The sequence below is a fragment of the Falco peregrinus genome, chromosome 10 (assembly GCF_023634155.1).
Source record: "Falco peregrinus isolate bFalPer1 chromosome 10, bFalPer1.pri, whole genome shotgun sequence".
In the NCBI taxonomy this organism is placed as follows: domain Eukaryota; kingdom Metazoa; phylum Chordata; class Aves; order Falconiformes; family Falconidae; genus Falco; species Falco peregrinus.
This window is the reverse complement of record NC_073730.1, coordinates 25,387,287-25,399,948: the sequence shown is the minus strand read 5'-3', so window position 1 is coordinate 25,399,948 and position 12,662 is coordinate 25,387,287. Positions and strand designations below refer to the sequence as shown.

The window sequence follows — 12,662 nt, the reverse complement described above, 5'->3', positions numbered from 1 at the left end:
TGGTCTGAGTCACACCACTTTCCTCCCATCACAGAACATCTAAGCAGCCAAATAACTTTTGTTATTTATGTGTGGGGATTGTAGCTGTCCTTGCATGTCTAAAGCAGGCTTAAAAATCCAATTTTTCTGCAGGATAGAAGACTTTGGTTTAGAGTCATGTTGTTGTGTGAGCTAAATGCTCTCAGGCCTGATAGCTGCTTGGGGATGTCGGTGGGTTTTACACTGACTCCAGTTTTGCCTAATAGCTGCATGAGGCTTTGGGAGTTGTTGTCTCTGGCCTGCACACTGCCATGGCCCTCAGGCTCTGTGGGATCTCTGTAGCCATCTCAAGGCTCCAAGGTCTCTGCTGCAAAGCTGGGAGCTCAGCCCTTCTTAATTCGTATGTCGGAAAGCTGTAGGACCTCCTGCTAGTCCTCGTTTGTTCTAGGAGGAAAGCAGGCATCCTCCAATCTTTGCAAGATCAGCCTAGGTTCATGGAACCTGAGATGTTTTGGGTGAAACCTTGTATGCTTTTCTTGGTGAAACAAGGGTTTGAAAGACTTCTGATCAGCTCTGCATAGTTCTGCTGCTCATCTCCACTCAAGGAGCTGTGGTATCCAGTGCTGTACTGCGAACACAGAGCAGAGAGGCAGCTCCCTCCCTTGAAAAACGGGGACTTTCTGATGTGGGTTGGTCCTTCTGGGTTCCTAAGTGGATTCCCTGTGTGATCAGTGTCCCTGCATTGTTTCTGTGGCATTTTGTCTTTGGTCTGTGTAATGTCCTGATTGTGCTGTGATTTCTAATGCTGCTGTTGCAAGGAGCTTGAAGTGTTACAGGGTGGAAGCAGGACACGATTTATGTTTGGTATTTTCTCAGTGAAATCAGCAGCTTTCCTGGCTGTATCCCCAGTCCTGATGTTGACGTGTTTCTCTCTGCTCCGGGCTAAAAGCAGCACCTGCATAATAGTTTGCTCTGACATGATACCTACTGGGCAGCCTCTGTAGCAAATTATAGGTTGAGCAAATTAAAAGTAAATGGAAAAGGAATGATAACAAGCAGAAGAGGTGGTTGCTGGCACTTTCTCTGGGAGATCAGGGGAGTTAATTCTTGGCTGACTCTGTAAGAGGCTGCTATTTTTCTCTACCCTCCCTTCCCTTTACCCTGTTGCAGAGTGATCTCAGCTGGATGCAGCCACGGTGTGGGGCAGGCACCAGCGTGACCACTGCTCACTGCACAGTGAGGCAGGGGCTTGGAGCATCACCTCTCCGTGCCCCATCCCCAGCGCAGTGAATCTGAGCCTGGCTGTTTGGCGCTACAGACCCATAGCTGCGGTGCCACAGGAGCCAAGCTCTGAAATGCATGTGCTTATTGCTGGGTCCAGCCGGCTAGGATCTGAACAGGTCTTAATTAGGTTTTGGCCAGGTTTCCTTCAGAAGTGAGGCTTACGTGGTGCTGTTCATGTGTGTGTCTGTGTGTATCTCCCTGCTTTGCTCTTGTTTCTCCATCTGTTCATCTCCACTCTGTGCTGAGGTGTGTCCTGCTCTTGCCCTTCCTCCGTCCTGCCTCCTGCTCTCACAAGGACTTGGGGGTACAGTTAGAAGCCAAACAGACATTTGATTTTAGTCCTCCTGCTCTGGCAAGTGAAAAGGCCAGGTCAAAACCTGAATCAATGAGTCTCTGCAGCAATGTGTGGGGCAATTCCCTCTGCCTTTGAGGGACCAGCAGCCAATTCAGATGCTCTGTTACCTTACGGGCATAATGCTAAGTCCCACAGAGATTCCTGCCACACCAAAAGATGCTTCTCTCCCCCCAGTTTTCTCCTCCTGCCTGTTTTGGGGAGCAGGGAGAGCTTCCAGCCCACCCCAGACTCTGTTTTCTGGAACTGAGCTTCAGTACTGAGAGCGTAAAACTTTGCAGCAAATTCCTGTGTAATGTTTCCTTGAATCCTCCTGGGTTATACTGCAAGTTTTATTAATGCTTTCTAACAAACATGCCACTTGTGAAATAACTGCTGGTCATGTGCTATCTGGGGAAATTTTATTGCATTAATTTTTTTATTTTTATTTCTCCTGCAGTCAAGTTGTCTGCTACTCTCTCCCCACACAGACCCTGCTGCCACTCAAGAGTATTAGAGTCAGCTTTGCGTTGTCTATAAAACTGGCTCATTGTCAACTTAGTCACTCTGCCACTATTTCTCTGGTCAGGTGGCTGGAGGCTTGGAGCAAGGTGTGGAGCAGGAGAGTGTATGGCTGAACAGATGAGCCAGGGAGACTGAGATGCGCAAAATACAATTAACCAGGTTTTGCAGGAGGGGTGAGCAAGGTGCAGAGAGACTGTCATACCAAAGGTGCCAGCTGGGATTCAGGAGTCTCCGTCTTGTGTTGTGGGTGGTGTGGTAATAATAATCAGGAGCTGAGCAAAATCTCCTGGTCGGGAAAAAACCCACCAAAACTCTGTAGCGGGATAAACACATGGAGGGCTTAAATTTGCAAACTGCCTGTTGTCCCCTGGGCTGCTCCAGGAACCCCTTGAGTGTTTGCCTGCAGGGTGCTATGGACCTTGGGGGCACTGGTCCTTGGCTCCATGCCGAGAATGGGCTAAGGCTGTACAGGAGCAGCTATAAAGGAACCACAGGGGGAAGTTGGATGAGAAAATCATCTCTCTGTATGCTGCACTTGTGCATCCCCAGACCTGCTGGATGATCCCTGGAGGCAGCAAATGAGTAAACTGGATCCGGGATGCCAGAAATCAGCACTCTGGCTGAGCCAAGGGGTTAACTGTTTCCTTAGCGGTGAGGCTGTTGCTGTACTACAGGGGATAAATAGTTACACCTGAAATAACACTCATAGATTTCCAGGCATTGATCCAGCACGGCTTGCAGGTCTCAGCCTGGGAAATACGCTTGAATGGTTAAAAGGTATAAATTACTTTAAATTAATCATTGATTTAATCCCTTTCTCTGGAAGCTGGGATCACCATATTATTGAATCAGGAATAAGCTACAGTTGCACACAGAACTATGAGAAACGCACATACTCGGTACACTGGCTTCTTGCTCTTTCCGTGAAGCATATACCATTTCCCACTGAGATGAGTAGGTGTTGCAAAGGCCCCAGCAGTGAGCAGAAAATCTTGGGGAAGTGCACTTCAATCTGCCCAGCATCAAATTGCACCCATTTGAACAGGCAGAGGAGCCAACAGAAGATTTCCCCTGGGTGAGATAGGTATGGGAGGAGTGTTTGCCTCCAGTTTTATAAAATGGGGTTAAACATGACAAACACCCAGCTGAGCCTGTGATCCTTCTGTGCCTGGAGATGCTGTGAGCAGTGTGTGGCATAGGTAAGGGATCAGCTTTCTGGTGGGCAAGCTGGTGGTAAAAGCCTGGAGACAGAGAAAATGCGGTGCCCTTGGTAAGATGGAGCTTGTAGGGAGGATGGAGGCGCTGGAGAAGATGCTGGAGACTGGCAGTTCTGCTGCTTTCCTGCCAAAGCAGTGCCAGCTTCTCTTGTAGGCAGCCTGGCAGCTGGGGTAGCAGAGGGGGAGGGCTGGGGGCACTTAGGTATCCCCAGTAATTTCACCGGAGGAAAGATGTCAGTAAGGTGATGGCTGGAAAACTTGCTAAGGGAGCAGCAAGGAGCGATGAGGGACACAATCATTTAGAGATCATCAGATATGGCATTATAATATATAATATTATATTGTATATATAAAATATATATTACATATAGAAATATATATAATATATAATTATATAATATAAAATTATAATAAAATAAGACATTGAGCTAGTGGTCCTGAGCAGGCTCCTTTCAGCAGCAGGTGTGAATGCTCCAGGCCTGTCTTGAGTGCAAAGTAAAACACGTTTGCTGAAAGCTCTCCCCAAGGTACTTAATGAGGTGCCCCTCATTAGCTGAATCTCTAGAGCTGGCTCTGTGTATGCTCCCAGCCTGCTCTGATTGCACAGTAAAATTACTATCTGGTGCTGCTAACACAGTTCAGTTCATAATTGGGAGGGGGTGGGAGTGTGGAAAGTCAGTGGCTGCAGCTGACGGATGGCTGGTGAGAGGTTATGTCATGGCCTCATCACTTATGAACATCTTTCCCAGATCCTGAGAAGAGCTGAGAAAACCAAATTGGCACAGAATCCAGTGACAGTCATTAAGAAGTGAGTTTCTTTGGTGGAGTTAAACTCTGCACTGGCTGGGCAGGGACTGTATGGCCAGGGAGTGTAATTAGCAGCAGGTTAGAATTGCAAATGAATGCTAAGCAGAAGCCCTGATCCCCATGCTGTTTGCTGAGGAGGCTGGGGAAGTTCAGTCCTCCTCTGAACCAGAAAGCTGGGGGAATGGCTCCATACTCCTGGGTATCTGCCTGTCCTTTCTTAGAGAAATTAATGTCAATTAAAAAGCACATGTGAAAGATGAGGGGGAACCTTATGTTCAGAGGAAACCATTTTACTCCTTCTAAACAGTCACAGAAACTCATCCAAGGTCTTTCCATTTGTTGGGTTTATTTTGCTTTCTCTTCCTTAGTCATGTTTGCAGCTTCCCAGGCTTTTCAGAGAATTCATCCTGTATCCAACACATTGCAGCATTTTTGGGGCAGTCTTTTGTTTGCTGGGCTTGAGACAATGATTGCAAATCAGCCCTGGCATCATAAGGTCCTGCAGATCTTTCCCCAGCACCAGCCAGGCTTTCTCTCCCAGCCTCCATTTCTTACTCTCAGCCTGAGCTGCTGCTGCTTTGTTTATTGAAGTCTGATCTTCAGGATGTTGGATACACAGACTATTTTTTTCTTACTTGCTTAAAATAGTAGTGAATAATTCTAGGCACTGCTTCTGTTGCACAAGGTATAGGCAAACAGTGTCTCCTCACACAGGCAGGTTAAGTGTCCTTACTCTCTTTTGACAAATAATTTAGTGAGAAAAAGAGTTAAACCCTTATCTTCTGCAGACCTTGGAGAGACTGATCGCTCAGCTGATGGCTGTTGGTCCCCTCAGCAGTGGGGCGGTCCATTCCCAGCATCTTTGCAGTTGCTCCCCATTGGCTCCCAGGCTGTGGGGTCTGGACCATGGTCTTGGGCTGGATGTCACCTTGACATAGCCTCTCTGCCTCAGTTTCACACTCTGCCAGATGTGTGTATTACCATTTCCCTCTTTGAGGCAGAAATTCCTTACATCCATGTGTTTATGTAGCACCTGGCACCTTTGGTCCTTGATCTCTGTGGAAGGGCTGAAATGTGAGTCTTACAAAAAGCGTATTGAAAGGTGATGAGGGAAGGGGTGTCTGGCTCTGACCACATCTGTGGTACTGGAAAAGTGCTCCTGTAAACAACATCTGCTTCTAATGACACTGTATGATTTCTCAGCTCTGCAAGTGTTGCTGAAGAGGATGTGAGATTTAATCAGAATTTCATGTTACCCTGGTGGTGATGATAGCAGAGCGCCCCGTGCTTAATTCTTACCTGGTCTTGGTCAGGAGTTATCAGCATCTCACTGATGGTTGAGACAGCTTTTCCCTGTATCTGCGCAGTCTGTGTGTGGGATGGGGAAAGGGATATAGGGTGGTTTCAGTGACTTCTAGAATTAAATAGCACTAAAACCTGCCTACAGAAAGGCACCTCTGTAGCTCCTGTCCCATCAGTTGTCCACTTAACTGTAGTAGCTGGGTAACGCTTTCTCGTATCTGCTGGCAGAGTTACAGGCTGGTGGTGCTCATCTAGATTCTACTGCTCTGAACTCACCTGTACCATCACCTGCTGGTTCGTCTCTGAAATGGTGTGTGCTGCAAGAGAGAAGTATGTTTCCTAATTAACTGGTTTATGAATCCCATCAGTCTATGCATGGCATTGTGAAATCAGAACCTCTGTTCTGTGCCAGTTGCTTGAAAGAAAATATTTAGTTGCCTTGAGGGCAAACACTGGCGACTGCTCTTTGCAGGAGACAAAACTTGTTTGACTTGAGGTTCTTCACCTCTGTCTTCAGCTACTATAAATAAAACTCTGCAAGGGTTATATGACTACAGTGCTGCTTTCTGCTAAGGATCTTACTCCAAACCATGCTGAATTAATCATGTGTGAGCTGCCATAGTTTTCATGACACATAGTTACGGGATTTTTTTTCCCTCCTCTGGATCCTGGTTTTGAAGGCAAAAAGATGTCTACCACACACAGCTAATCTCAAACCTGCAAGAGGCAGTTACTCCCTGGGGACCAGTGAGTAGTTATGGGGTCTGGTGTGGGGTTGTGTCTGCTGCAGACAAACACAGCACTACTGGTCTGCATTGTCTGAAAGCTGAACTCACCCTGACAGCAGGCACTTTGAGTGAGAGGAGAACCTCTTCGCTGCGTGTGGTGATGATGCTGGGAGGGTTCTGTAGGACCTGAGAGGCAGAAAGATTAAGTGCATTAGGAGAGAGGCTTTGCAGCAGAGCAGATGAGTTGGAGTCAAGTGTTTTAAACAGATGCTTCATCAGGCCCTGTGTAAAATAAAACTTGTACAGGCACAACGATGCTAGGTGGTGTTTGACATGATGACCTTATAATCACTTCATTTAAGGATGTGATTAATGATCTGTGCTTTGCCGTGTTATAACTTGATATCCCACATGGAAGCTGCAGACATTTGCTCTCTACCAGAGGGTAAATATTCACAAGGCAGCATCCTACAGACCTTGTGCACACCTCACTGAAGTCACTGCAACAACTTCCATGAAGTTACATGAGATCTGTCTAAACCACAGAAGGATCCAAGCAGTCTGGGCTTTTTTTGCACCCTGCAGTTGAGGATAAGATACCCACTGACCTTCACGTAAGGATGAATAAGGACTCCCAATTCTTATCTTTAATTTTCCCTTAAGTCTTGCTTATTTAGCTGCTTTGAAGAGTTAAGGACTTACCTTGTGAGGTGTCCCACTGTTGTACTGCAGGTTGAGCCATGAGGGCCTCAAGAGTCACAAAAACTTTCAAGAGAGCACACCTGTGTCCAAGGTGTTAAATATTTTGAAGGGACGTGAACTACATCACCCTAACCTTGCTTTTCTGCACTGCCTGTACAGTGCACTGTATTTCCAGGTCTTGATCATCCTTGCAGACCGTGTGTTGCCATGTAAAGCCTCAGCCCTTAGGTGAAGACTGTTGGGTGAGAAACAAGAGCATCAGTGCCCTAAGCAGTGACAGGATGATCCAGGACATGTCTTCTCTTCAGACAGAAACACCATCTGTTGATAATGTTGAGTCTGACATCCCTCAAAGCTTGAGTTTCCAGGAATCCAAACTGGCTAGAGTAATGTGATTTATGCTCATAGTAAATAGTATCTCTTGCGGTCTGGCATGCTACAAATTGACCATCAGGTGGATATAACAGGCACAAATTAAGTCTCTTCTTGCTGGCTTACAAAGCAACATCACATCTGTTCCAACGGGGTTTTGGTTTCCATGTCCAGGGACAAGTTGAATGGGGGCACCACTGAAAACGGTGAAATTATCAAGATGTGGAAAGCTCTAATCCATTATTTTACCTATGGTAACTAGCTTAGCCTGTCTCCGCTAAGAAGTAGATTTTGATGGTCTAAATCACCATGTGAGTCCTTTTCCCCATGTGGATGAGCAAAATGAACATATTTGCACCAGTGAGCATGCATTTGCAATCAGCCTCTGATATTACGCATGGCTCAACTGGACAGTGGTACCTTGCTCAATGGGATACATAAGTACTAGATGGGCAGGAAGACGCTGTGGGCAGGCCAGCAGACTGCTTGGTGGATGTGGTTCCCAAGGCTGAAGTGATGTGGCAGGTTACCTGGTCTCAGGGCGGCACAGATGGCTGCCCCCTTTCTTGTACTTTTGACTCAGCCACCAGAATTGAGTTCAGAGGGCACATGACATTTGATTGTTTCCTTTCAGATACCATAATTTCTGGTTTTCTTCATGGTCAAAAGCCCCGTTCACCACTGCTGCTTTGTGACACCACCTAAATCCCACCCCCAGAAACGTCCTTAAATTCACCAAAGATGTAATCCCAACAAAGACCATAAATGCTCTTGGAAGGGCAGTTCTTTGTTCACGTGATGTTTCATGTGTGGGGCCTGACTGTATTCCCATGTACATCATTGGTTCTTGTGGTGTAACCTCTGCTTTATCTGGCGAAGGTACTGACCGTAGAAAGCACATACTTACCGTAAGGCTCGTGAGTAGTCCCACTGAAGTCAATAGGCCAGTACCTAGAAAAAGCATGTATTTAAGTGCTCTGCTGGATCAGGACCTCGCTATCACGACTCCTACCCCATCAAGGCTGTTAATTACCTTGGCAGCTCAAATGCATATCAGACGTATTTGTGCCTTCTTCCTGGAGAAGAAGGGGAAGATAAGGAAAAGAATTATAATATGTCATATGTAATATACAGTGTATAAAGTATAATATATTAACACACACTCAAATTTCAGTTTGTGAGGAGCCAACAGCCCTTGGACTAAAATCTCTACCACCACTTCTTTTAAAGAAGAAGATGTAACGCTGAGGTCTCTGATGAACTGCACTTGAAATGATGAGCTAGAGTTCCTAATGGGCACACTATGTGTTTTTGTCTCTTCCACATTAGCTACACTTTGGTCTGATCTGGCTAGCAGGGAAGTCCAGGATGTGACAGAGGAGAATGAATTGGGTGTTTGCCTCCTGGGTGAATAAAGTCATATAACTTCAGGCCTGCTCTTCCAGTGAAGCTGCTTGCTAATTAGTTTGCCAGTGGGAATCTCTGAGAATTAACCACAGGAGACATAACCCTCCCTGCAAGGTAATTAAAAATATTTGCCTCTTGCTGATGACTGACCCATTGATGTCTTCCTGTTTGAGAAAGCTTCATAAAAAATTACTGTACTGTTTGTGTAACAGGACAGCCACTGGCACAGATGCTTTCTGTCTGCTAACTTTCAGCTCAGTATTTCCAGAGGGTGACATAGGAAGGAGGAACTTGTTTGAATATCTAGAACCTTTGTTTGTTTGTTTGTTTGTTTGTGTGAAGGGAGGGAAAATGATCTCTAGATTATTTTTAAAAACCCCAACAAACCACAAAGGTGCTATGGAAGTAGATCATCTAATCAGAGGGTAGAGGCAAAGCTTTAATGATGCTGGACATCAGGCTGATGGTACCCACTGACTGCCCAGCTGAGATCCCCATTCTGTCCGGGGCCCAAATCCCAAGCAGTGTGGCACAAAGACAACTCTTTTATACCTTTCTCAGTCTGTCTCCCAGCACTGTCCTGTTCTGATTTCAGCTTCCTCAAGACTGTGTGTGGGAGTCTTGGCATGAGTGGATTGTGCAAGAGAGGTTGGGTCCATGTCAGGTCACAGCTCTTTGAATGGAGGGGCTTGATGGGTTCAGCTGGGCTCAGTGCTCTACAGGTGAGGAGTTGCCAGCACACTGAGGAGATGCAACCTGATGAGGAAATAAAGGTATTCTGCCTACAGTCTTTGGCTAAAATGGTTAATTGGGGGTTAATTGATCCCTGCTTTGAAAGTGTTGTATGTACAGCATGCACATGCATGGGGATGGGAGCATCTGCTAACAAATCTGGGAACAGCTGGCCCAGATGCTTTAGGTGATGAAGACAGTGCTGCAGGTGATAATAAGGCTCCCAAGTAATGCAGAGTAAAAGTAGGAGCTATCCCTGCTGAGATGCAGTGAGTATGCTGGATATTGCAGTTGTCCTGAAGGAGACTAGGTGTGAAATGTGGCTGCCAAGTCTCTCTGATCAGAAAAGCCAGTTTGGGTTTACATTCACAAACAACAAAAGCTTCATTCCTGACGTGACAACAGTCATATGGGACTAGGTAAAAAATAATCTACCTTCCCTATTCTGCCTCAACAGCTGTCAATAGCAGAGGCTTAGACTGCAAGGACCATGGCAAACCTAGAGCAAGCTTTCCCCCTCAGGCTATTCCCAGTGCTCAGAAACGCAGGGACATTGCAAGCCAGAAGCTGCAGCTGATCTGTTGTGTTTGACAGGTCCAGTTGCATCTGTGTTTTGGGTCTGAGCACATTAATACTGTTGTTCTGCACAGCGGAGTCCTGTGATTTTAATTACACACAGTACAAGGAGGCATCTTCTTCATGGGTTTAAATCTGCTGCACAGTAATTTCGCAGCTGCCTCTAGGAATGACAAATACTAACTTCTTTTTTGCTTCTGTCTTTCTGTACTTGCTGTTATAGACAGATGAACATTGCTGCAGAAATTTGCCCTCTTCTAAACTGCCAGAGACAGCACAGAGCCATGAGACAGAGCTGGATCCTGCTGGAGTGCAAACATTGGGACAGGTGTGGTGGCATTTAGAATTGGTTTGGAGCAACAGCAGATTCAGTCTCGTTTCCTTCCCTTAAAAGGCAACTGCAGTGTAAATGCACAGAGCGGTGCCAGTTCTGGGAAGCCTTGTGGAAATCTGCAGGGGGATGTTTTTGCACTGACCTTTGTCTAATGATCTTACTGGACCATAAACTTCCAGGCACTTTCTGTCTCCCACATGCTCCACGTGTGATGGGTATGGTTCAGCAGGCAGCATCACAGGCTGCTGCTTTTTGGTCCTGTTGTGTGGGGGAATTGGGCTGTGGGTGTGCTGCTCTTATTGTAAGCATGGGTCTGCTCACACACTTTGACTCCAGTGTCAGTCCCAACAATAATCCTTTGAATTCTCTATGAAAGTATGGATCACCCTTACCCTTCACACTTTTTTCAGTTATTCTTGCAGAGAGAAACCACACAAAACCAGCAGGATGTCTAAGGGCTTCGTATGTGGTAGTCACCATTCTGACCTGCTTCAGACTGGGAGGTGGTGACACTGAAGCCCAGCCTTTGGGTGGCAAGAGTGCTTGAGCTAGATTTCTTTGTCATGTAAACCAGAGTCAGGAACTGACAATAGGAAAAAGCAGGCAGGCAATTTTGCCTCTCGGTCGGAAATTTCTGACTTAAACTAATCTCTGAATTCAGCAGAAGCTGGGAACAAACAGCTTCTCCCAGAGGTATGCCATTCCTAGTTAGCTGAGGCTTGGGATCTTGTCTGTAAAAACCACAGGTTTTCCCAGTTCCTGGCAAGTTTGAAATTGGGAGCCGTCAGCCATCAGTCTGGCAAAACCCACTTGGCAAATCATGAATGCTTGTGAGCTATCAAAACTCTGCAAGGCAACGAATCTGCTCTGATTTATACCAGTGGGAAATCTAGCCTTTAATTTTAGTTCTTGAATTAGCAGTGGTTTTAATCACGTGAATGCAGTCTGCCAGGTTGTCAGGGCCACATATGCAAAACTCAGAATTATTGCTTCAGTGGAGCCCTAAATATGTAGTGTTTCAGTAAAGCCTTTTTATTGGGTTTATGGACCATTAAGCAGAAAGTGTGATGGAGTCATGCGACAGCCAACCTGAAGCGGGCACGGCTGCCTTCATTGCTGCCTGGTGCAATTAGGGAACAGCTCACAGGTCATTTGGTATTAATTGGCCCCCTTTGGAGCTTGAGCGCCGTATGGATGCTATTATACAATGTGATAGCAGGGGACTCGAATCAATGACCCTGGCAGTCTCTTTCCCTCTGACAGCCACTGTTCCTAAATCAACGTGGCTTATGGCCGTTTCCGTTGAGCGATGTGGAGCCACACCAAGAACGAGTTCAGCCACTCTGGTTTCTACCCAGCAACAGTCAGCAAACATGAAACACTAGTTCTGCCACGTGTGGAACTGTCTCTCACACGTGCCATGTGGAGACTTTCTCCAGAAAATCTTCCGCCATGTGCTCTCCCATCATCGCTTTTCTGGCGGGGAAGAGAACACTGAGCTATGTTGAACTTCATGTTACAGGGCCAGGGAATCCCTGGAGGGATACACTGCATCTCTGGAAAGGTCTGAAATGAGATTTCCCAATTGGTTCTTTCTGGAAGCCCAGGCAGTCAACATACCTGATCAGCACTGCTTTTCTCCTGCCTTCTTGCTCAAGTGATGATGCAGTGTGCTGCTGGCATTACCCAGGCTAAGGAGGAGAGAGTTTTCTTCCTCAGCAGGGGCTGAACCCCTTTCTTCAAAGCTTGTTTTTGCCTGAATTTCTAGGACGACCTGTAAGGTGACATGCAATACGATGCAGTAGAGGATGCTGCTGTACTAAGAATACTCAAGCTGGAGTAGTGCCTGGAGAATAGAGAGAAGTAAGTGTTCATTCCTCTTCAGTGATTTGTCTCTTTGACCTTTGTTTTTCAGCATCTCCATGTTACCTTTCTCCTTCTCTCTGGAGATCATGAAAGCAATCGTTTAAAAAAGAGGGGAGTGTGATTCATGTTCAGTCAGCTCCAGCCCGATTCGTTACAGGATTCTTCTGCAACAAGCTGGAGAAGAGCCTCTGGTCGGTTATTTCTGGCAGCACCCAGGCTGGTTACAGCAGTTTTGGGCATGGAGAGCAGGTGAGGGCACGTGCTTAAGCTGCGGAAGAATTACCTATACCCCATCCAGTGTGTAACTTGCCATTTGCCTTGTTCCCTGCAGTCACTAACTCTGCAAACAGCTGGTGACCGGCTTCTTAATGTGGGAGCTGAGATCTTGGCTACGCTTGCCACGGGGCTGGCATCAGGTGTGTTGTAGAGCAAGTACCTTTAAGCGTACCTGAGATCTGATTGCCGCTTAAAAACATTAGTTTTGCATCTGAGGACGGGTC

At 46.4% G+C, this 12,662-nt stretch overlaps 1 protein-coding gene across 1 annotated transcript in view; it reads left to right on the top strand.

Moving 5' to 3' along the window:
- Nucleotides 1-12,662, top strand: part of TMEM275 (transmembrane protein 275) — a 46,841-nt gene that overhangs the window by 18,046 nt on the left and 16,133 nt on the right. Inside the window, exons 3-5 of the mRNA XM_027788309.2 lie at nucleotides 10,186-10,290; nucleotides 12,212-12,411; nucleotides 12,494-12,578. The gene's annotated coding sequence lies outside the window, so the exon portion shown is untranslated. The remainder of the gene's footprint in view (nucleotides 1-10,185; nucleotides 10,291-12,211; nucleotides 12,412-12,493; nucleotides 12,579-12,662) is intronic.